General features: G+C 45.6%; 1 long non-coding RNA gene across 1 annotated transcript; it reads right to left on the bottom strand.

Annotated features, from left to right (window-relative positions):
* Positions 1 to 1,563: 1,563 nt before the first annotated feature.
* On the bottom strand, positions 1,564 to 21,364 carry LOC144457879 (uncharacterized). The gene is made up of 5 exons (XR_013487474.1): positions 21,288 to 21,364; positions 13,710 to 13,793; positions 6,204 to 6,396; positions 2,039 to 5,301; positions 1,564 to 1,880 (listed from the first exon to the last, which is right to left on the bottom strand). It is a non-coding gene; the product is annotated as an uncharacterized LOC144457879 (long non-coding RNA).

Raw genomic sequence — 21,364 nt, 5'->3', positions numbered from 1 at the left:
GCTCCGACTTCTGGGAATGAGGCAATGGCATTGCCAGGACAACTGGAGCTGCAAGCACCAAGTGTCAGCAGCAGCCCACTGGCCAGTGTGGCTGCACCAGAGAGGGCCTGGAAGAGGGCCGTGCCTAAGAAAATGAGAAAGATGAGCTTGAAAAGCCCAACATGGTATGAAAAATAAAACCTCATCCTATGGGAACAAGGAAGCCATTGAGGTGTATCGGATAGGGTCAGACCTGTTCCACTGGGCAGGTGCCATAGATACAGGTACCAGAACCAAAGCTGTCCTTGCCCTCCTGCACCTACATGTGGACCAGAGACAGAGCTGGAAGAGATCTTTTCAGGACCTCAAGTCCATTTTCCTGATGAGGAAACTGAGGGCCAGAGAGATGAATGGGTAAGACAGCTGAGAAGTGCTAGAACCAGGATAGGAGGCCTGGTCTTCTAATTCCACATCTAACATGGTGACCACTGCATCCCAGAGACTCTAATTTAGCATGGTCTATCTCAGAGTCTTTTGTGTCAATGACTTTTACCCCCTACTAGGTTCTGGTTGGGGGATGACGAGGGGACAAGACAGGGGACAAGGAGGGCCACAGCGTTCACTGCCTTGGGCCAAGCTGGCTGGACAACCCACCAACCTCATGACTGGACAAAGCCAGTCAGAAAAGAGATGGGGGGAAAGAGTTGCTGTGAGACACCCCCCCACACACACACTTTTCTGCTGCCTAGGGAGCCAAAACTCAGGGGAAACAAATCCAGTTTTGTAAGTCAGCACAGATGCCAAAGCAATCTTGGTCTGCCCATGGGAGCAGCTGAACCACCTTATCAGCCATCCATCAGCAAATTCTCCAAATTCCCACATTCCAGTGAAATGGAGAAGACCACAGCAAATAATGAGTAAGCTAATGCACCCAGGAGTTCAGGATGGGAAACCTCAAGAAACACCTCAGGCAGACGGACAGAAACTGGGGGTTCTGTCCCCATTGTTGATGCAATCCCTTCTGCCATATCTCACCCCTACACACCCCTTCTCTGCCCCCTTTGGCCACCATAGCCCAATGGGAAGAACACTGTTTAATGGGGCTAAAGCGCTGAGGCCAGCCTGATGTGGTTCTCACACGCGAGCCCATCTGCCTGCCCAGTGGCTAACCAAGTCATCGGCTTGCTGTGGGGCAGGGAGAGGTGGGAGGAGAGGCACCAGAGGTCTTGTGGGGTTAACACGCAGAGCAAAGATGGGAAGGCAGCAGAGGGGAAAGCTGGGCCTTGCCAGGTTCCCTGCTTTCTGTTCTTGCCCCTGGCTTTGCTGGCACGCCAATCAGGAAAAGTTTCTTCCTCCCAGCCCCCCATAGCTCCTGTCCAGTTTCCAATAGGTAGGCCCCCTAAAATGGGTTTGGGGAACACAGAATGACAGACAGGAATTTAACACAGATTAAAAGGAATTTCCTACCCAAGCAGGTAATTGGTTTGGGCTTGGTCTATCATGTTAGCACTGGGAGAAAAGTCATGAATAGAGTTACTCCTTTTTTTTTTTAACTTTTTTTTATTAATTTATTTTGATTTATCGATAATCACTTCCGTATGCTTTTGAGTTTAAAATTTTCTCCCCCTTCCTCCCCACCACCCTTGCCAAGACAGCGCATAATCTGTTATAGGCTCTACATATACATTCCTATTAAACATGTTTTCACATTAGTGATGTTGTAAGTAAAAATTAGAAGCAATAAGAGGAACCACCAGAAAGAGGAAACAAAATTGACAGAAGAGAAAAAAAATAGCAAATAGTATGCTTCGATCTGCGTTCAAATTCCATAGTTCTTTCTTTGGATGTGGATAGTATTTTCCATCATGAGGCCTTTGGAGATGTCTTAGATCCTTGTATTTCTGGGAAGGATTAAGTTTATCAATATTAGTCATCATTTTTTTTTCAGTTTTTTAACATTTTTATTTACAGTTTTGAGTTCCACATTTCATCCTTCCCTCCCCCCCCCACCACAGCCAAGACATTAAGCAATCAGATATAGGTTATACATTAGACTTACTTGCATTGACCTTTGTTGGTGACAATTAGCACACAGCTATTCACTAAAGGAATTTTAACTGTCTGTTCCCCAGGTCAAGCTTATGAGCCCCTGCACCTCCAGCAAACAGTGGCCAAGAGGAACAGAGGGCCCTGGGGAGGTCTGATACCTGCAGGTGGTAGCGGGGAGTGGTTCAGTGACCAAGCGATAAGCAGAGTAGAAATAGAATGCCCAGCAGAGATGATGCAGCCCTGAGAGTGGCGCAATTAAGCAATCAATTAAGAAACATTTATTTATTAAGCATCTACAGTGTGCCAGGCACTGTGCTAAGCACTGGGGACATGAAGAGGCACTAGATAGCCCCTGCCCTCAAGGAGCTGACAGTCTTGTGGGGCAGACAACATGGAAGCAAACACACAAAGCAAGCTACATACAGGACAGACAGGAAGGAGATACTTAGCAGAGGGAAGGCACTCGAATGAAAAGGGTTGGGGAAGGCTGCCAGGAAAAGATGGGATTTTAGGTACAGTGACATCCAGGGTCACCCTGGTCACACATATTCTCATGTCAGCATTTTCTCTGCATTCACATGCTGTCCTATGCTCATGGTCTGGTGACCTGGGGGAAATTATCCCACGTGTACGTGGAATCTTTTCTTGTCACATCATATGTTATACTCTTTGGTTAGAAGGTGGTACCACATGTGGAAAGAGCCCTGACTCTGAAGTCAGGGAACCTGGGTTCAAATCCCACTTCTGGGACCTATGTCACTTAACCTCCTCAGCTGTAAAATGAAAGGAGTAGATGAGATGTCTTCTGAGGTTCCTTCCACCTCCAAGATCCCAATGTAAAATGTTTTATTCTGAGCTGATGGGCGCACTCTTCAGCTTGTAAAATCAACACCATCCATGGCAGTACAACCATTATTATCCCCATTTTACATAAGTCTCATTTCTCTTTTGAACCACTCAGGAACAGCACATGTGGTTTCATGTTCGCCTTCAGTTCCATAGGTCCTCTGTGTTGGATCACTTTCTTTCATTTTGCAGCATTTATTCATCAGTGCCTGAACTTGTTTACTAGGTTTGGAGGCCACATTTCCTTCTGTTATTAATGTTTTTCCTGTTGATTTACCTGCTCATATTCAAGGTCTTTGAGCTTTCTTCTTCCTGAGATCTTATTTCCCCTTCTTTTCCTTATCATTCACTTTCTGACTCCCTCTCCTCTGAGAATGGTTTCCATGGGAGTTGTATCTCAAAGGGTCTCAGGCTCCTGCTGCACCCTCTCTGAGGTGACAAACCTTAAAAGTGAGGCTCTGAGGGAGTCAAATAGGAGAGGCTTCTGTCAAGCCCAGGTACAGAAGCACACCAGCTGAATGAAGAGAGTTCTGAAGTAACACCCAGACGAGTCAATAGTTGAAAGTGGTGGGAAGCCAAAGCTGCTGCTCAAGGAGTGAGGCTGGGGGAAGGACAAACAGCAATGTATGTCTCCAGTGCTTGGCACAGCTCCCAGCAAACAGAAAGCTTTTCATAAATGCTTGCTGCTTTGCCTTGACTCTTGCTCTGCCACTGGACTTTGATGATTTTGGAAGAAAGAACAAGGCTGATGACTCTGCCTCACTTAAATCCAATTCACACATGAGTCAAGACCTCATCCCCAATGCCATCGGTCCTCTTTGAACCAAGGCCGACAGCACTTGGACTATGATCCCAAGCTCCCAATTGGTCCCTTTGCCTCTAGACTTTTTCCTCTCCAGTCCAGCCTCCATATTAGGGCCAAAATAACTTTTATAGGACAAAGATCCTATTACTCCACTGCTCAGAGAATCTGGAGTAGCTCCTCATAGCCCACAGAATAAAAGACAAACTGCTTAGCCCCACATTTCAGGCCTTCCCGCTTTGGCTCCCAACTATGTCCCCAACCCTATTTCATACTATTCCCCTTGGCCTGCCATCTCCTGCTTTTGTTCACACCTTGCCCAGAACACAACCTCCTTAGCTCCAGACCTTAGAATTCTTGTTCAGGTGCTGCCTTCTCTGCAAAGTCTTCCCTGATTTCTTCTCATTGTCTGTTCACAGAATGAAGGTTTGGAGATGGAAGGGACCTTGGAGGCCATATCTGACAGATAAGGAAACTGAGGCCTGAAGAGCAGACATCTCCTTCCCAGCATCACTGGAGTCAGTACAAAACCAGAGTTGGGTCTTTCCCCTGTTCCACACAGGGTTCTCACCCAACTGTTTTCCTTGAATTGCATTGATTTCTGTGTGTGCTGTATCTCCCAGCAGAATGTAAGAAAGAGGGATTCTCTCCATTTTGTCTCTGTCTCCCTACCATCTAGCACAGTCAGTGCCTTATGCATTCTGGGCACCTAAAAAGAGCTGATGGAAAGGACTGGACTGGAATCCTTGGCCATCCTTTCCCATGTTGCCACACATCCTCTCATGCCCCACCCCCACCCCCTCTGCAGCCAGGAAGAGGATTCTGCAGGATCCTCCCGCAGGCCCGCAGCCTCTTCAGATGGGGTGGAGCGCACCACCACCCATTGTCACCTCCATGATTTTCAACTCTGAACTTCCTCCTGTCCTTTTGTCTGTCTGTCTCTGCCTCAAGCCTCCTTACCTCTTCTTCGGTCCTTTATGACCGGAACTGTCCCATCCCTTTGCTCTCCCAGCCTCTGCCTAGAACCAGAGAAGAGGTGCAGTGAATATAGGCTCTTGGGCATGGAGTCAGGAGGACCTGAACTCAAACCCTGATGCATGCGTGACCCTGGGCAAGTCACTTAACCGTTGTTTGTCTCAGTATTCTCATCCGGAAAATGGGGATAATAATTCCACCTACTTCCCGGGGTGGTTGTGGGGATCAAATGAGATAATAATTGTAAGGCACTTCACACAGTGCCCAGCACACAGCAGGCACTTAATAAATGCTCGTTGACCTTGGATATGGTTCAAGGTGACTTGAGCTCATCCACAGCAGCCAGGTACTCCCTTTGGTTATCGGCTCCCTATTGCCTGCTTGTTTTGTCCCGTCAGCCGCAAGATCATTCCTTTTGGCAGAGAAAGGAGAAACACGAATGAGCCCGCGGTGATTGCTGCCTCACTGCTGAGCCTTGTGGATACCCTTCTCTGCCCCGTGGGTTTGGGTCCTCCGTGGCTTTTCTCACTGGCTCGCTATTTGGAGGGGAGAGCGCCAAGCTCCTGCAGCCTGACGCCAGCCTTTGCACAACTCTCTCTTCAGCGTGCGTCTCCTAACTTGGAAGGTTGGAAAGTGGCAGGTGTCGGGCTCTGCAGAAATGCATGAAAACAGATAAAACTTATCAGGGTTTACTCTAAATTAGTGATGGGAAGGAGGGAGTGCTTGCACTTTCATCCCTTCTCTGGGTCAAGCCTAATCACAGTTACGCATTTTTATACTTTTGTGGCTAATCAATAATGATTTATTAGCATAATACCCCGGCGTGCTTCAGAGATTCCCACCCCAGGTTTCCCATTTTCTGCTACACTCCCAGCCCCACCCCTGCAGTTGGCTTCTCCCGAAGTGCTCTCATTTCCCACGCAGGTAGCCGCTGCAGTGATCAGATGTTTACATCTCCCAAGGTTTCATTCTTACAGCCATCGTACGCGGCTGTCGCTCTCCAGGGCAGAGGAAATATGCAATTTCACCTAGTTTATTCGCAGCTTTCAAAGTGGGCCAACGAACCGGAGAGTCCCCGAGACCCTTCCAGCAGGGTCACGAGGGCATCGTTTTCAGTTATACGGCTGTTTTATTTTGATATTACCACGTTTACAGATTATTCCTGTTTCAAGAGAAGTCTCTTGTCACCGGGTAAAACAGTTAAGGGACAGTAAGGAAGCCGCGGCCGTGCCTGATAATGCATGCCACATCCCTCAGCCATGGTACCCCATTTACTATTTTTCCAATGAACAGAAATCAATCTTCTCTCCCTCACATCACCCACTCCCTTGAAAAAAAGGAAAAGAAAAACAAATTTCTTGTAACAAATATGCATAGTCAAGTAAAACAAATTCCCCCAATGACCGTATGCAAAATTGTGCACATATCTCATTCCACCCCACCACCCCACCCTGTCTCCTCTCCCAAAATGGAGGGCATATTTGCTATCCATTGTATACCCAATCGGGATAGCATCATCTGGAACCACGAATGGTCATTGTATGGATCGTACCTGTTACATCTTTCAGTTCTTGGTGTAAGCCCTGGGGTAGGGACTCTCTCTTGATTGCTGGTCATCAGTGCTCTTCTCCCTCCTCACTTGGGGGGTGAAAGAGCTTCAGTCTAATCAGTCTTGGGGTTTGCAGCGAATCCTAGTTTTCAGTTTCTAGAGAGAAGATGGACAAATCCTGCTCCTCCTCAGGTAGCTGAAGGAAAAGAGAAGAGCTAGCTATCTCCATCATGGCCCTATCCCCAGTTGCCACAGTGGAGACTTTGGAGAGCTTCCCCTTGGGCCAGATCTGGGACTCTCTCAGTTGAGCTGAGTTATCTCACTCCCAATGGGAGAAGAGCTCCTTCACTCTGTATTGTCTGATACACTTTCTCTTAGTTATACTTTCTCTGATTTTTGTTTTTCTATCAACTTAAATAAATGGGTTTTCCTTGAAAATTGCTATATATGTTTATTGTGGAACTGGTATTTGAAGGGAAATGGGTCAAGCTTTGGATATAGAGCTTGGGATCCTCCTTCTCCTCAAATATGAAATAGCCTTCAGAAATTAGCTTGAACCTGAAACTCATCCCATAGACCAATAACACTGACAGCATCAGATAGAATTCTAGGCCAGAGCTCTCTTTGTTTGGTCAGAGCGGCCAGGCTTCTGCCCCCCAACCTCCTGCTCCTCCTCTTTTTATTTTTTTAATATAAATTTATTTATTTTTAGTTTTCAACATCTACTTACACAAGATTTTGAATTCCAAATTTTCACCCCATCTTGCCCCTCCCCCCACCCCAAGATGGCATGCATTCTGAATACCCCTTCCCCTAGTCTGCCCTCCCTTCTATCTCTTCCCTCCCCTGGTCTTATCCCCTTCCCTTTCTATTTTCCTGTAAGGCAGGATAGATTTCTGTACCTCATTTCCTGTATTTCTTATTTCCCAGGTGCATGTGGAAACATTTTTTTTAAACATGTGTTTTTAAAACTTTGGATTCCAAATTTTCTCCCTTCTTCCCACCCCACCCACCCTGTTGTGAAAAACTAACTCTATTTCCCTTAATCCTATCCTGCCCTCCCATTTATTCTATTCTTTCTTTTGACCCCGTCCCTCCTCACAAGTACTTCCTTCTGATTACCTTTCCCAATCTGCCCTTCTCTCTATCATCCCCCTGCTCTCTTATCCCCTTCCTCCCCTATTTTCCTTCAGGGTAAGACAGATTTCCATACCCAATTAAGTGTGTATGTTATTCCCTCCTTAAGCCAAATCCTATGAGAATAAGATTCCCTCATTTCCTCTCACCTTGCCCTGTTTCCCCTCCACTGTAAGAACCTTTTCTTGTCTGTTTTGTGCAAGATAATGTACTCCATTCTACCTCTCCCTTTCTCCTTCTCCTAGTATAATCCTCTCTCACTCCTTAATTTTATTCTCCAGATATCACCCCTTCATCTTCAACTCACCCTGTGCCCTCTACCTACCTACCTACCTATCTATCTATCTATCTATCTATCTATCTATCTATCTATCTATCTATTTATACATACATATAATTTTTTCCCCTCCCACTACCCTAATACTGACAAAGGTCTCATGAGTTATAAATATCATCTTTCCATGCAGGAATGTAAACAGTTCAGTCTTAATAAATCTCTTAGGATTTTCCTTTCCTGTTTACCTCTTCATGTTCCACTTGAGTCTTGTATTTGAAAGTCAAATTTTCTATTCAACTCTGGTCTTTTCATCAAGAATGCTTGAAAGTCCTCTATTTCACTGAATAACAATTTTTTCCCTTGAAGGATTATACTCAGTTTTGCTGGGTAGGTGATTCTTGGTTGTAATCCTATCTCCTTTGCCCTCTGGAATATTATATTCCATGCCCTGTGGTCCTTTAATGTAGAAGCTGCCAAATCGTGTTATCCTGATTGTGTTTCCACAGTACTTGAACTGTTTCCTTCTGGCAGCTGGTAATATTTTCTCCTTGACCTGGGAACTCTGGAATTTGGCTACAATATTCCAGGAGTTTTCCTTTGGGGATCTCTTTCAGGAGGAGATCAGTGGATTCTTTCAATTTCTATTTTGCCCTCTGGTTCTAACATAGCAGGGCAGTTTTCCTTGATAATTTCTTGAAAGATGATGTCTAGGCTCTTTTTTTGATCATGGCTTTCAGATAGTCCAATAATTTTTAAATTCTCTCTCCTGGATCTATTTTCCAAGTCAGTTGTTTTTCCAATGAGATATTTCACATAGTTTTCTAATTGTTCATTCTTTTGGATTTGTTTTATAGTGTCTTGATTTCTCATAAAGTAGCTATCTTCCAATTGCTCTATTCTAATTTTTAAGGAAGTATTTTCTTCAGTAATCTTTTGGACTTCCTTTTCCATTTGGCCAATTTTGCTTTTTAGGGCATTCTTCTCCTCACTGGCTTTTTGGACCTCTTTTGTCATTTGGGTTAGGCTATCTTTTATGGTGTTATTTTCTTCAGTATTTTTTTGGGTCTCCTTTAGCAAGCTGTTGACTTGTTTTTCATGATTTTCTTGCATCACTTTCATTTCTCTTCCCAGTTTTTTCTCTACTTCTCTTACTTGCTTCTCAAAATTCCTTTTGGGCTCTTCCAAGGCCTGGACTGATTCATATTTTTCTTGGAGGCTTTGGATGTGGGAGCTTTGACTTTGTTGTCTTCTTCTGGTTGTATGTTTTGATCTTCTTTGTCACCAAAGTAAGATAATATAGTCTGACTCTTTTTGCACTGCTTGCTCATGATCCCGGCCAATTACTTGAGTTTTAAACTCTTTGTTAAGGTAAAAGTCTGCTTCCAAGGTGGAGAATGTACTGTCCCAAGCTTCAGGGGTTTGTATAGCTGCTTTCAGAGATACGTCTAGGGACCTGTAAATTTTCAGTTCTTCCAAGGTGGTATGATAAGGGTCGAGGTGTTTACTCTTTCTTCCTCACCCCAGGACCTCCACCCAGAACTGTGACCCAGATCCAACCATGGGCAAAGCAAGAGATTCCTGCCTCAGCACTGGCAAAGAGATCCCTGCTTTACCCCTCTGATCAGCTGCTTGATTCCCCCTCAGTCAGTGGGCCAGAAGCTCAAGACACAGCCACCCGCTGGCACCCACACTCTGTGCTCTTTGCTCTGGAACTGGCTCTGAGCTAGCTCTTCTCTCACTGCAAAAACAGACTTTTCCCACTGACCTTCTAAGTTGGAACCACACTCCTCTCCCCGCCCAGCGCAATATGCCTTTCTGATCAACCATTCAGGCTATCTTGGGCTGGAAATTTGTTTTACTCTGTCTTTTTGTGGGTTCTGCTGCTTTAGAATTTGTTTAGAGCCATTTTTTTATGGGTATTTGGAGGGGTTAGGGGGAGAGCTCAAGCAAGTCACTGCTTTCACTCTGCCATCTTGGCTCTGCCCCCTCCTGTTCCTCCTCTGGGCAGGAAATTGAGTCTCCCTGGAAAGAAGGGGCTCAAGATGTGTCCTGCCAGCTTTCTGAGCCCCACCCTTGCACTCCCATGCTGCATGTGGGCCATAGCCCCCACTCCATGGGGTTCTCACCCCATTTGTTTTTATGAGCTGTTGGGAGCATATAAAGTGTTGTCTTGGCTCTGCTCCCTTCATCAGTCATCAGTTTGTAAAAGTCCTCAGACACATTTGTTTTTATACTATTGATGTTGTAATATAAATGGTGCTCCTGGTTCTGCTTGCTGTGTTCTGCCTTAGTTTATCAAAGGCTCTCTATCTCTCTGTCTGCATTGCTCATAGCACTCCCAGTTCTCCATCACAGTCACAGACCGTGACTTACTTAGCCCTCTATCAATTGTTGGGCATCCTCTGAGTTCCCTCCTTTTTTTGTTATCACCCACATAAACAAAAGCCCTGTAGGGTCCTCAACAATTGTTAAGAGTGTGAAGGGGTGGTGAGGATAAAAAGGCTGAGAAGCTATCTCAGAAAGATTAAAATGAGAAGGCTGTTTGGCCAGCTCCCTGGCCAGGGGGGCCACCTGGCCTGACCTGAGTTAGAATCTACTATTCACCCCCCCACAGGAAATTTCTCTGGGCCCCTTCCTTCTCTAGAGTCCCTTGCCAGTGATAATCACCCACTTTATGCGCACCAAATAACTAATGCAGTGTAAGGGGATGGGGGTGGGAGGGTTGGGGGAGTCAATCAATCAGTTGCCCCCACCCCACCTAGCCATGATACCTGTATCTGGTGGGAAGGTTGCATTGGGTCAATCCAGCCAGAAGGTGTGAACAAAGCCTAAACACCCCTATCAGATCAATCAATCAACCAATCTATCTAAGGCATTTCAATTAGGTATAAGGGAAGTCTGTTCAGATAGCTAAGGAACTTAGTCACACCCTATGGGTGTTCTATAAAAGCAATGGGCTACTCTCAGAGCAGGAGTCTGAATATCTGCCAGCTTGGAGGAAGCCCCCATCCCTGAGAAAGAATATCCAGAGGGGGCATAAAAGGGCCAGTAGTGGCTTCGGCCTCTTCTATCCCCCCTCAACCGGAGGAGAATCCAATCACTCAGATGAGCAGAAGGTAGCTTCATTGTTGTTGTTGGCATCCTAACAATGGAAAGTGACTGGGTCTGCATTAGGAGCTAGAAGCAAAGTAGACCCACTGAGGATAGGCAGACAAACAGCTACCCCAGGCCTACTGGGAAGCTCACAAGCACCTCCCTACCACCACGAAGGGGAGAAAAGACTTCCAGCAACCAGAAGCCACAAATGACCTCTTGGCCACATGTGGGCTCCTTCCCTAGACTCTGTGGGGAAGTCTGTCTCTCCTTCCCCGCCTCTTTCTGTTTCTCTGTCTCTGTCTTGCTCCCTGTCTCTGTCCCTTCCCCCTCCCCTTTCTCTGTTTCTCTCTCTCTCTCTGTTTCTTCTGTCTATCTCTCTCACTCCTTCTGTCTCTCTCCCTTCCCCCCCTTTGTGTTTCTCTGTCTCTGTCTTGCTCCCTGTCTCTGTCCCTTCCCTCTCTCCTTTCTCTCTGCTTCTCTCTCTGTCTCTCCTGCATCTCTGTCTCTCTCTGTCTCTGTCTCCCTGTCTCTTTCTCTGTCTCTCTCTCTCTCTCTGTCTCTCCCTCACTTGCTCTCTGTCTCTCTCCCTTCACCCACCTTTCTCTCTCTTCATCCCTTTTCTCCCCCTCCCACATTCAGTTCTCTTTCTGACTCCCTCTTTAAAAAATAATCCCCAGCTTCACTGCTAATTAGACTGTGCTCAGGTTGACTTCATTCATTTCATAATGATTGCGCACTCTATCACCAGCACACCCAGGGGCTAACTTTCCTTCAAACCAACACGGATGAACACCAGCCTCAAAGGAACATATTGACCCCCTGGGGGGAGAATTAAGGATTTGACAGCTGCAAAAACACTGCATTTCTGCCATGAAGCTTTCTGTTTTCCCCTTGGGAATTCAACAGTCAGGAGGCTCTGCCGATTAAATACTGTACAATCTTGGCAATATTGTTCAGATGTGTATTTTCTTTTTTACTTGGATTTTTTGATTTATCATAATCAAAATGTTATGATTGTGTTGAAATCTATGCTAATTAATTATATTTCATTATAATTTTATTTTATTATAACATTATAAAATCTTGTGAAGTTTTTACAAATTTACTGAACAAATATTCCAAACTGATAGATTTTCTTAGCCCACTATACTTCTAAGCACAATATACTTGTTTTGTTTATCTCTCTCAATGCTACAGACCTCTCCTGCCCACCTCCTGTTTCCTCAGGTGAGAGAGGTCTCACCCACACCTTTTGTTGGCTCTGCCACTCCAAAATTTGATTTGAAGAGTTATTTTAGAGTTGTTTGGAGTGGAACGTTGGGAGTTCAGCTGGATTGCTGCCTTTAATCTGCCATCTTGGCCAGCACTAGTGATTGTAGACCACTTTAAGGATTGCAGAGTGCTTTACAAATATTATCTCATTTGATGCTCACAACTGCCTTGGGATGGAGCTGCCATCATTATCCCCATTCTACAGCTGAGGAAATGGAGGCAGATAGAGGTGAAGGGACTTGCCTGAGGCTGGATTTAACCTTGGGGTTTCTTGCCTCCCAGTCCCCAGTACTCTGTTGCGCCATGATACAGCTTAGTCAAAGTTTACTATTTAGAGCTAGGCACCTCTTTTGTCCTGACAGAAAATGTTTCCTATATATATAGCATATTCTAGGGTTATAATTTTTAATCCATCCTGCAACCCATTTTATATTTATGGAGGAATGTTGTCCATTTACATTTAACATTTAAATGGTTGGATGGGACTTTGACCAGACCTGGGATTTCATCTATATAGCAAAACTCCCTCTGCCGATGCATATTAATGTATATTTGCAACCACTCTGCAATTTATAGTCTTGGAGAGTTTTCTAAGAGTGATTACAGATTCAGTGACTCACTCAGGGTCACACAGCCATCATGCACCAGAGGCAGCACTTTAACCCAGGTCTTCCTCATCCATACCTTCCTATCCACTACACCAAGCTGCCTCTGTCATTCATTTTGTTGGAAGGGAAACTAAAGTCTTTTATATTATGAAATACGTAAATAACTTGATGTTTACCCAGTTTTCCATTAATACCACCACTCTCCCTGCTCTTTCTGGCTTTTGGGGGTCCACTGCTCATACAAAAGCTGACTGAAATTCTCCAGGTTATATGGCAAGAAGAGTTTATCCCCCAGGATTTCAAGGATGCCTCCATTGTCCATCTCTATAAATGTAAAGGAAATAGGTGTCTTGTGACAATCACAGGGGGAGTCTTTTTCTTAATCATCATTGGCAAGATTCTTTCTTCATCCGGAAGATGGTCATCTGTGGCTTCAGAAAGGGCCTACGAATGGTCAATATGGCGTTTGCTGCCCAACAACTCCAGGAGAAATGCCAGGAGCAGAACAGAGGTCTATACACAACACTCGTTGATCTGACCAAGGGCTTCAATACTGTCAGTCATGAGGGCTTGTGGAAGATCGGGGCAAGATTAGGTGGCCTGAAGAAGTTCACCAGCATTGTACATCAGTTCCATGACAGCATGCTTGCCTGGGTTCTGGATAATGGACAATGTTCTTGTTCTTTCCCAGTCACCAATGGAGTGAAGCAGGGTTGTTTGCTTGCTCCCATGCTTTTTAGTGTGATGTTTTCAGTAATATTGTCAGACACTTTCAAGGAGGACAAAAACAGCATCAAGGTCAGCTACTAACTGACTGTAAATTATTTAATTTGAAAAGGCTACAAGCAAAGACTAAAGTGGAAGAAGAGTTGGAGTGGTGACTTTTTGTTTGCAGATGATTGTGCATTCAGCACAGCCTCTGAAGCTGATGTGCAACACAATATGGATTGCTCTTTGCTGCCTGTGCCTAATTATTAATAACAATTAACACCAAGAAAACATCTCCACTACCCAGTATCACACCATCCATACGTGGAACCATTGGTTACAGCAAATGGAGGATTTGAAATTGAATTGAATTGAATTGAGAAATTGAATGCTGTAGATAAGTTCACTTACCTTGGCAGCATACTTTCCGTGGATGTACACAGAGATGATGAAGTTGATACATGCATTGCTTGAGCTAGCTCAGTGTTTGGGAGGCTCAGAAGGAAAGTGTGAGAGAGAAGAGGTATTAGACTGACTACCAAACTGAGAACCATTGTGCTGACCTCATTGTTGTATACCTGTGAAACCTGGACAGTCTACCAGCTTCATGCCAGGAAACTAAATCACTTCCATTTGAATTGTCTTAGGAAGATTCTGAAGCTCACCTGGCAGGATAAGATGCCAGACACTGAGGTCCCTTCTTGAGCTGAACTGCCAAGCATTCAAACTCTACGGCAGAGGGCACAACTCCAATGGGTTGGCCACATTGTTTGAATGCCAAATGTACACTTGTCTAAAAGACGATTTTGTGGAGACCTCACACAGGGCAAGCGCTCACATTGTGGTCAGAAGAAGTGATACAAGGACACTCTCAAGGTCTCTCTGAAGAACCTTGGAATTGATTGTGAGACATGGGAGACTCTGGCACAAGACCACAGGACTGCCCAGCACAGAGTGCCCTCATCAGAGAAGGTGCTGTGCTCCATGACCAAAGCAGCATTTCAGTAGCTCAAAAGAAACACCAGATGTGCACATTTAGAGATATCTATCTCCACTCCAAATGTTCACGTGGACTATTTGTGCCCAACCTGGGGTAGAGCCTTCCAAGCTCCTATTGGTCTAATCAGACACATGGGACACACTGTACCTTGACCCCAACATAGTGATGTCACTGTGGTCCTCTTTGCAAAGGAAAGACAACAACTTACCAGCCGGCCAACTCTCCTCCCTGTCTCCACGTTTTGTTTTGTTTTTTTGTGTGAAGCCATTGGGATTAAGCGACTTGCCTAGGGTTGCACAGCTATTAAGTACCAAGTGTCAGAGGCCAGCTTGGAACTCAGGTCCTCCTGACTCCAGGGCCAGTGGTCTCTCCACTGTGCCACCAGCTGCCCCCTGCCCCCTACCTTTTATTAAGAAAGCACTTTAAAATTATCCTCTCCCGAAGCCTTGGGAATAATCTGAAAGACAACCCTCCTCCCTCTCCCTCAGCCATCAATTCCATGACCAAAGAAAGGCCAGGACCCCCTGACTGATATAAGAACAGCCCCTCTTTCCCGGTGCCCAGAAGGTGTTAGGATAAGGGCCAAAGCAAAGGATGCCTCTTTGATGACTTCAGTTAATGGATTACTTGAGTTGCTTCAGTTAATTTCACCTTTGGCCAGCTGGCAAGGAGAAACCTTGGAGGGAGTGGTCAAAGAGGGGATGAATGGTTTAAAGAAAAGAATTCTCTCATGGTATTATCCTATGGGATGAAGCCCCTTGTTAACTGACCTGCTACCTAAACTCTGGGCCCTTGCTCAGTTCTGACTGTAGAATGTTCCTCCTTCAAAAATCCCTGCCGAAGTTACTCCCAGCTTTGGGCAATCTACAAAGAAGTTATCCCCACCCAAACCTGAGTAGAGCACAATGGCTTCCCCACCTGAGTGTGGTCAAAACTAGATTGTTAAGAAAGTTAGGACTGAATCTCAAGCAGCTGTGGCAGCTTCCAGACTTCTCAACCCATGAACTCCAAAGACAACTGAGAAGGTCAGTGGGAAAAGTCTGTTTCTACGGTGCTGAGAGAGGAGTGTGGGGTCTCAGATCCAGTTCCCGGAGATCAAGGCCTGGGGGCAGCAGCTGCCTCCTGAGTTTCCAGCACACAGACTGAGGGGGAATCTAGTGGCTGATCAGAGGGAGATTGCAGGGATCTCTTTGCCAGTGCTAAGGCAGGAATCTCTTGCTTTGCCCGTGCTTGGATCTGGGTCACAGTTATGGGTGGCAGTCCTGGGGCAAGAAGGAGCGCTGGTGAGGTGGAGCTTATAGTGGTTGTGAAGAGGAAACCCTTGTCACAGTTCCAGGACAGAAAGGAGTGCTTGTGGTCGCTAATAGACTAGAACACAGGCCAAGAAAAGAATAAACACCTCACCCCTTATCATACCACCCTGGAAGAACTGAAAATTTTCAGGTCCCTACAAATATCTCTGAAAACAGCTGTACAAACCCCTGAAGCTTGGGACAGTACACTCTACACATTGGAAGCAGACTCTTGCCTTAACAAAGAGTTTAAAACTCAAGTAATTGGCCGGGATCATGAGCAAGCAGTGCAAAAAGGGTCAGACTATATTATCTTACTTTGGTGACAAAGAAGATCAAAACATACAACCAGAAGAAGACAACAAAGTCAAAGCTTCTCCATCCCAGAAAAATATGAATCAGTCCAGGCCTTGGAAGAGCCCAAAAGGGATTTTGAGATGCAAGTAAAAGAAGTAGAGGAAAAACTGGGAAGAGAAATGAGAGTCATGCAAGAAAATCATGAAAAACAAGTCAACAGCTTGCTAAAGGAGACCCAAAAAAATACTGAAGAAAATAACACCTTAAAAAAATAGCCTAACCCAAATGACAAAAGAGGTCCAAAAAGCCAGTGAGGAGAAGAATGCCCTAAAAAGCAAAATTGGCCAAATGGAAAAGGAAGTCCAAAAGATTACTGAAGAAAATACTTCCTTAAAAATTAGAATAGAGCAATTGGAAGATAGCGACTTTATGAGAAATCAAGACACTATAAAACAAATCCAAAAGAATGAAAAAAAATAGAAGAGAATGTGAAATATCTCATTGGAAAAACAACTGACCTGGAAAATAGATCCAGGAGAGAGAATTTAAAAATTATTGGACTATCTGAAAGCCATGATCAAAAAAAGAGCCTAGACATCATCTTTCAAGAAATTATCAAGGAAAACTGCCCTGATATTTAGAACCAGAGGGCAAAATAGAAATTGAAAGAATCCACAGATCTCCTCCTGAAAGAGATCCCCAAAGGAAAACTCCTAGGAATATTGTAGCCAAATTCCAGAGTTCCCAGGTCAAGGAGAAAATATTACAAGCTGCCAGAAAGAAACAATTCAAGTATTGTGGAAACACAATCAGGATAACACAAGATTTAGCAGCTTCTACATTAAAGGACCACAGGGCATGGAATATAATATTCCAGAGGGCAAAGGAGATAGGATTACAACCAAGAATCACCTACCCAGCAAAACTGAGTATAATCCTTCAGGGGAAAAAATGGTCATTCAGTGAAATAGAGGACTTTCAAGCATTCTTGATGAAAAGACCAGAGCTGAATAGAAAATTTGACTTTCAAATACAAGACTCAAGTGGAACATGAAGAGGTAAACAGGAAAGAGAAATCATAAGAGACTTATTAAGGTTGAACTGTTTACATTCCTGCATGGAAAGATGATATTTATAACTCATGAGACCTTTGTCAGTATTAGGGTAGTTGGAGGGAAAAAATTATATGTATGTAGATAGATAGATAGATAGATAGATAGATAGATAGATAGATAGATAGATAGATGGATGGATGGATAGAGGTTGAAGTTTAACTGGTGATATCTGGAGAATAAAATTAAGGGATGAGAGAGGATTATACTAGGAGAAGAAGAAAGGGAGAGGTAGAATGGGGTAAATTATCTCACAAAAAAAAACAAAAAGAAAAGGCTCTTACAGTGGAGGGGAAACAGGGGAAGGTGAGAGAGAATGAGTGAATCTTATTCTCATAGGATTTGGCTTAAGGAGGGAATAACATACACATTCAATTGGGTATGGAAATCTGTCTTACCTACAGGAAAATAGGGGGAAGGGACAAGAGAGCAGGGGATGATAGAGAGGAGGCAGATTGGGAAAGGGGTAATCAGAAGCAAATACTTCTGAGGAGGGACAGGGTCAAAAGAAAGAACAGAATAAATGGGAAGGTAGGATAGGATTAAGGGAAATAGAGTTAGTTTTTTACAACATGTCTACTATGGAAGTGTTTTGCATAACTGCACATGTACAACCTATATTGAGTTGCTTGCCTTTTCAATGAGGGTGGGTGGTGAAGAGAGGAAGGGAGAAAATTTGGAACCCAAAGTTTTAAAAACACATGTTTAAAAAAAATGTTTTCACATGCAACTGGGAAATAAGAAATACAGGAAATGGGGTACAGAAGTCTTTCCTGCCTTACAGGAAAATAGAAGGGGAAGGGGATAAGAGAAGGGCGGGGAGAGATATAAGAGAGGGCAGACTAGGGGAAGGGGTATTCAGAATGCATGCCATCTTGGGGTGGGGGGAAGGATGAGATGAGGAGAAAATTTGGAACTCAAAATCTTGTGGAAGTAAATGTTGAAAACTAAAAAGAAATAAATTTATATTAAAAAAAATTTTAAAAGAAAAGAAGAAAAAAAAAAAAGGAAAAATCCCTGCCATCAGGACTTCAAAACAGAAGAGTGATGTGTGCTTGGGGGTGAAAGGACTCCGGCAGTGGGGATGTTTCACTCTCAAAGCAGATCAGTGCTTGCAGTCAGGCTATTTGGGAAGCAACAGAAGTGGTTTCGGCAGTCTTTTGCCTAAACTCACAGTCCAGGAGAATTCTTCAGCGGTGTTTGATTGCTCTGATTGTATTGAATTGTGTCTTCATTTATTTATTTTATTTTACAAGGCCTATTATTATGATTCTTCCCCCCTTCCCCCAGCCCAGGTTCTAGAAGACATGCTCTGTAGGTGGGCATACCAGAGCAGGACACTCACTCTTCAGTCCCATCCACCTAGCTCAAAGAGGTTTCTCTTGCTGCATTTTTGTTTCTTAACAAATGAAGATTCGTCAGCAATATTTTTCAACAGGTAAAGCGTTTTCCCCCAAGTTTGTTTTTTTAGAAGTATGCAGATATGAGTTTTTGCAGGTCATCTTCAACGGCTACAGAACGTTCATTTTTCAATGTGTTACTAACAACGGTAACTTTGGACTCTCCTCGGCTAGGGTCTCCAGACACCTTCCACATCAAGGGTGAGGTTCATTTTTATTGATGGCCTCCATTGATCCCACCTCAAATAGCTTTGATCATTGCCAATTTTTTTTGGTGGACTCATGAGATTAGATAGATCAGGATTGTTTTTCACTGTTGTGCAGCTGATAAAAGAGCTCTTAGCAGGAGTAGAAGAAATGTCAACTCTGCCATTGTCTTTCTGTGAAGGGAACTGGCCTCTCTGGCCTGAGCTGGCTGGAAGCCAGCAGGGCATGGCTGGCCAAGGAGTCCAGTCCTTACAAGTGCATGTGGAGTGCTCAGCTCATGCTGTTCCCATGAAGAATGTGTGGTACACCTAGGGGGGGCCAACCAGAGCCCCTCAGGTTGGCTTCGGCTGCAGCGCAGTCCAAGGGCCCCAGGTGGACTTCATGCTCCTCTCCACCTGGTGGACAGACAATGGCCAAGGTTGAGTCCTGGGCCCTACCCAGCCTCGTGGCCCTGGAAAGCAGACTTGGTGCGTGCTCATTCCTCCTAGGTGAAGAAGACATTACCTGAGCCAGTGAAGGTCCAGGAGTAGAGTCTACGCTGGGGGAGGCAGGTTTGAGGCCCTGACCAGGTTGCTGAGGCCAGAGAAGTGAACACTGGGGACCAATGCAGCGAAGCAACCCCATCATCAATGAACCAGCTCTTCTTGGGATTTGGGACAGTGCGCCCCCTTGAGGTACTGGGGAAACCTGCAACATCCCTTCTTGGGGATCCTTTTGTCAAAGCTAATTGAAGTTAATTGGTTAAATGGACCCCAGGAGCTCATCTCCTGCATGCAATCCCAGTGAATGGGGGCTCCAGCCAACAGATTTAGAACAGAAATACCCCAAGCTTTGGGGTCCTCCTAGGACCCTGAGGGTGAATGTCACAGGCCTAGAAGGCCTGGGAGGCCTCCCTGCATCAGACTTATCTGCAAGGAATCTTGATGATCCCCCAGAAGTCCCTTTTATGAGAGCTCGGTTTTGCTACCAGCTGCGAAATGGTATCTGGAAGGCGTGAGAAGAGAACTTCAGGACACAGCTCAGCACTAGATTTTTTCCCCTCTTTCTTTCTTTTTAATAGTATTTTGTTTTCTTCCAACACGCAAAAACAAGTTTTAACAGTCATTTAAAAAATTTTTTGAGCTCCAAATTTTCTCCTTTCCTCCCTCTTACCCCCTCTCTGAGCGGGTGAGCAGTTTGATATAGGTTGTACATGTGCAATCATGCAAAATGTATTTCCATTTAGTAATATTTCCATTAGTCATTAGAAAACAGAGCAAAGAAAAAACTCAATTAAAAATGACGTGAAAAATAGTCAGCTTCTGTCTGCTTTCAGACTCCAGTTCTTTCTCCGGAGGGCTGAGCTAAGTCAGTCACAGTTGATCTTCACACCATGTTGCCGCTAAAGTGTACAATGCTGTCCTGCTTCTGCTCACTTCACTTTGCATCTTCATGTCTTTCCAGGTTTTTCTGAATTCATCCCAGCAGTACGTATTTTTAAAAGTAAGTTTTCATTGCTACTTTCTCTTTCTTCCTCCCTTCCTCTCCCCACGACACAGGACAAACAGTATTTTGGGAGAGGAAAGGCCAGCAGAGCTCCACCCAGGCAGAGTCTTCTGGTCGCTGCAATTTTGTTCGATCACTTTGGGTTTTTCGGTGCAGATTGCTCTTTGCACGCACATCGTTGTAGCCTCGGACTGCCCCGATTGCCGACTTCGCTGGGCATCAGTCCCCGCACCGACACCTTTCCACGCTCCTCCTCTGTCCATGGCCCCTGGCAGTACTCACTGAAGCACATTCATGGGTCCAGGGCGAGGCCTTTCCCAACTGATGGGCCTTGACTTTGGTCCTAATCCCGAGCCCCACAAAAAGTCCGGCAGCCCATTATTCTCCCTGGGATGAGGATCTATCCAGGGGAATAAGTGCCCATTTGCACAGGGGCGGGGGGACGTGTCTAGGGTTTGTCCTTGCTCTTGGGAGCCAAGGAAACGTTCCTCGGGAAGAGCTCATGGAAGCGCCCCCCAAGACTCACCCCCAACCCGAAGGCACACCCCAAAGTCTGCATCTGCTAGGGTCATCGTTCTTCCAAGGGGAGGCCACAGCAGGGATGGGACACCCCATGTACTGAGGTGATGGACCCTGAGCTGTCCAGCGTCTCCAGCCCCCACCTCAGGACCCAAGGGACTGAGGGCTTGGCACACAGCAGGCGCCTAATAAAAGCCCGTGGACCCAAGGGTGGCCAGGAGCTGACAGGCGCTCCTGAAAGGGTCGAGGCCAAAGCAAAAGGGGGGTGTCCCTGACTGTCTCCCCCCTTGGGGTGGCGAGCGGGCAATCATGGGGACCCAAAGAAAGGGCCAGACTGTCCCGGGCCTCAAAGAACAGAGAAAACGCGCTAACAGAGGAGAACCCACATTAGGAGGAGGCACTAGACACAAGGGAGGTAGCTGAAACTCCGTGCCCCGCCCCCTTCCGAGGCCCTTCCCCTTGGAACTCGGCCCCTGCCGGCCGGGGTGAGGGCCCCTTCTGTCCTCCCCCTCAGGGCATGCGCGCCTGCCCGGTGAGGCTGGACTCTTTCCTTCTTCTGATCCCCCCTCCCTCCCTCCCTCCCTCCTTCCCTCCCGCCGTGTGCACCTGCCCCGGGCGGGGCTCGCTCCCTTCCCCCGTTCCCTTTTCTCCCTTCGGGACTGTGCGCGTTTGCTCACCAGCCTGGGGGCGTGGCTTTCTCCTCTCTCTCCCCCCCTATCCCCCCCAGGGCTGTGCGCCTGCTCGGGGGCGGGGC

This window comes from Phascolarctos cinereus, unplaced genomic scaffold (assembly GCF_003287225.1).
Source record: "Phascolarctos cinereus isolate Bilbo 61053 unplaced genomic scaffold, phaCin_HiC Scaffold_5;HRSCAF=322, whole genome shotgun sequence".
Taxonomy (NCBI): Eukaryota; Metazoa; Chordata; class Mammalia; order Diprotodontia; family Phascolarctidae; genus Phascolarctos; species Phascolarctos cinereus.
Note: the sequence above shows the minus strand (reverse complement) of the source record. Positions and strands in the feature narration are given on the sequence as shown.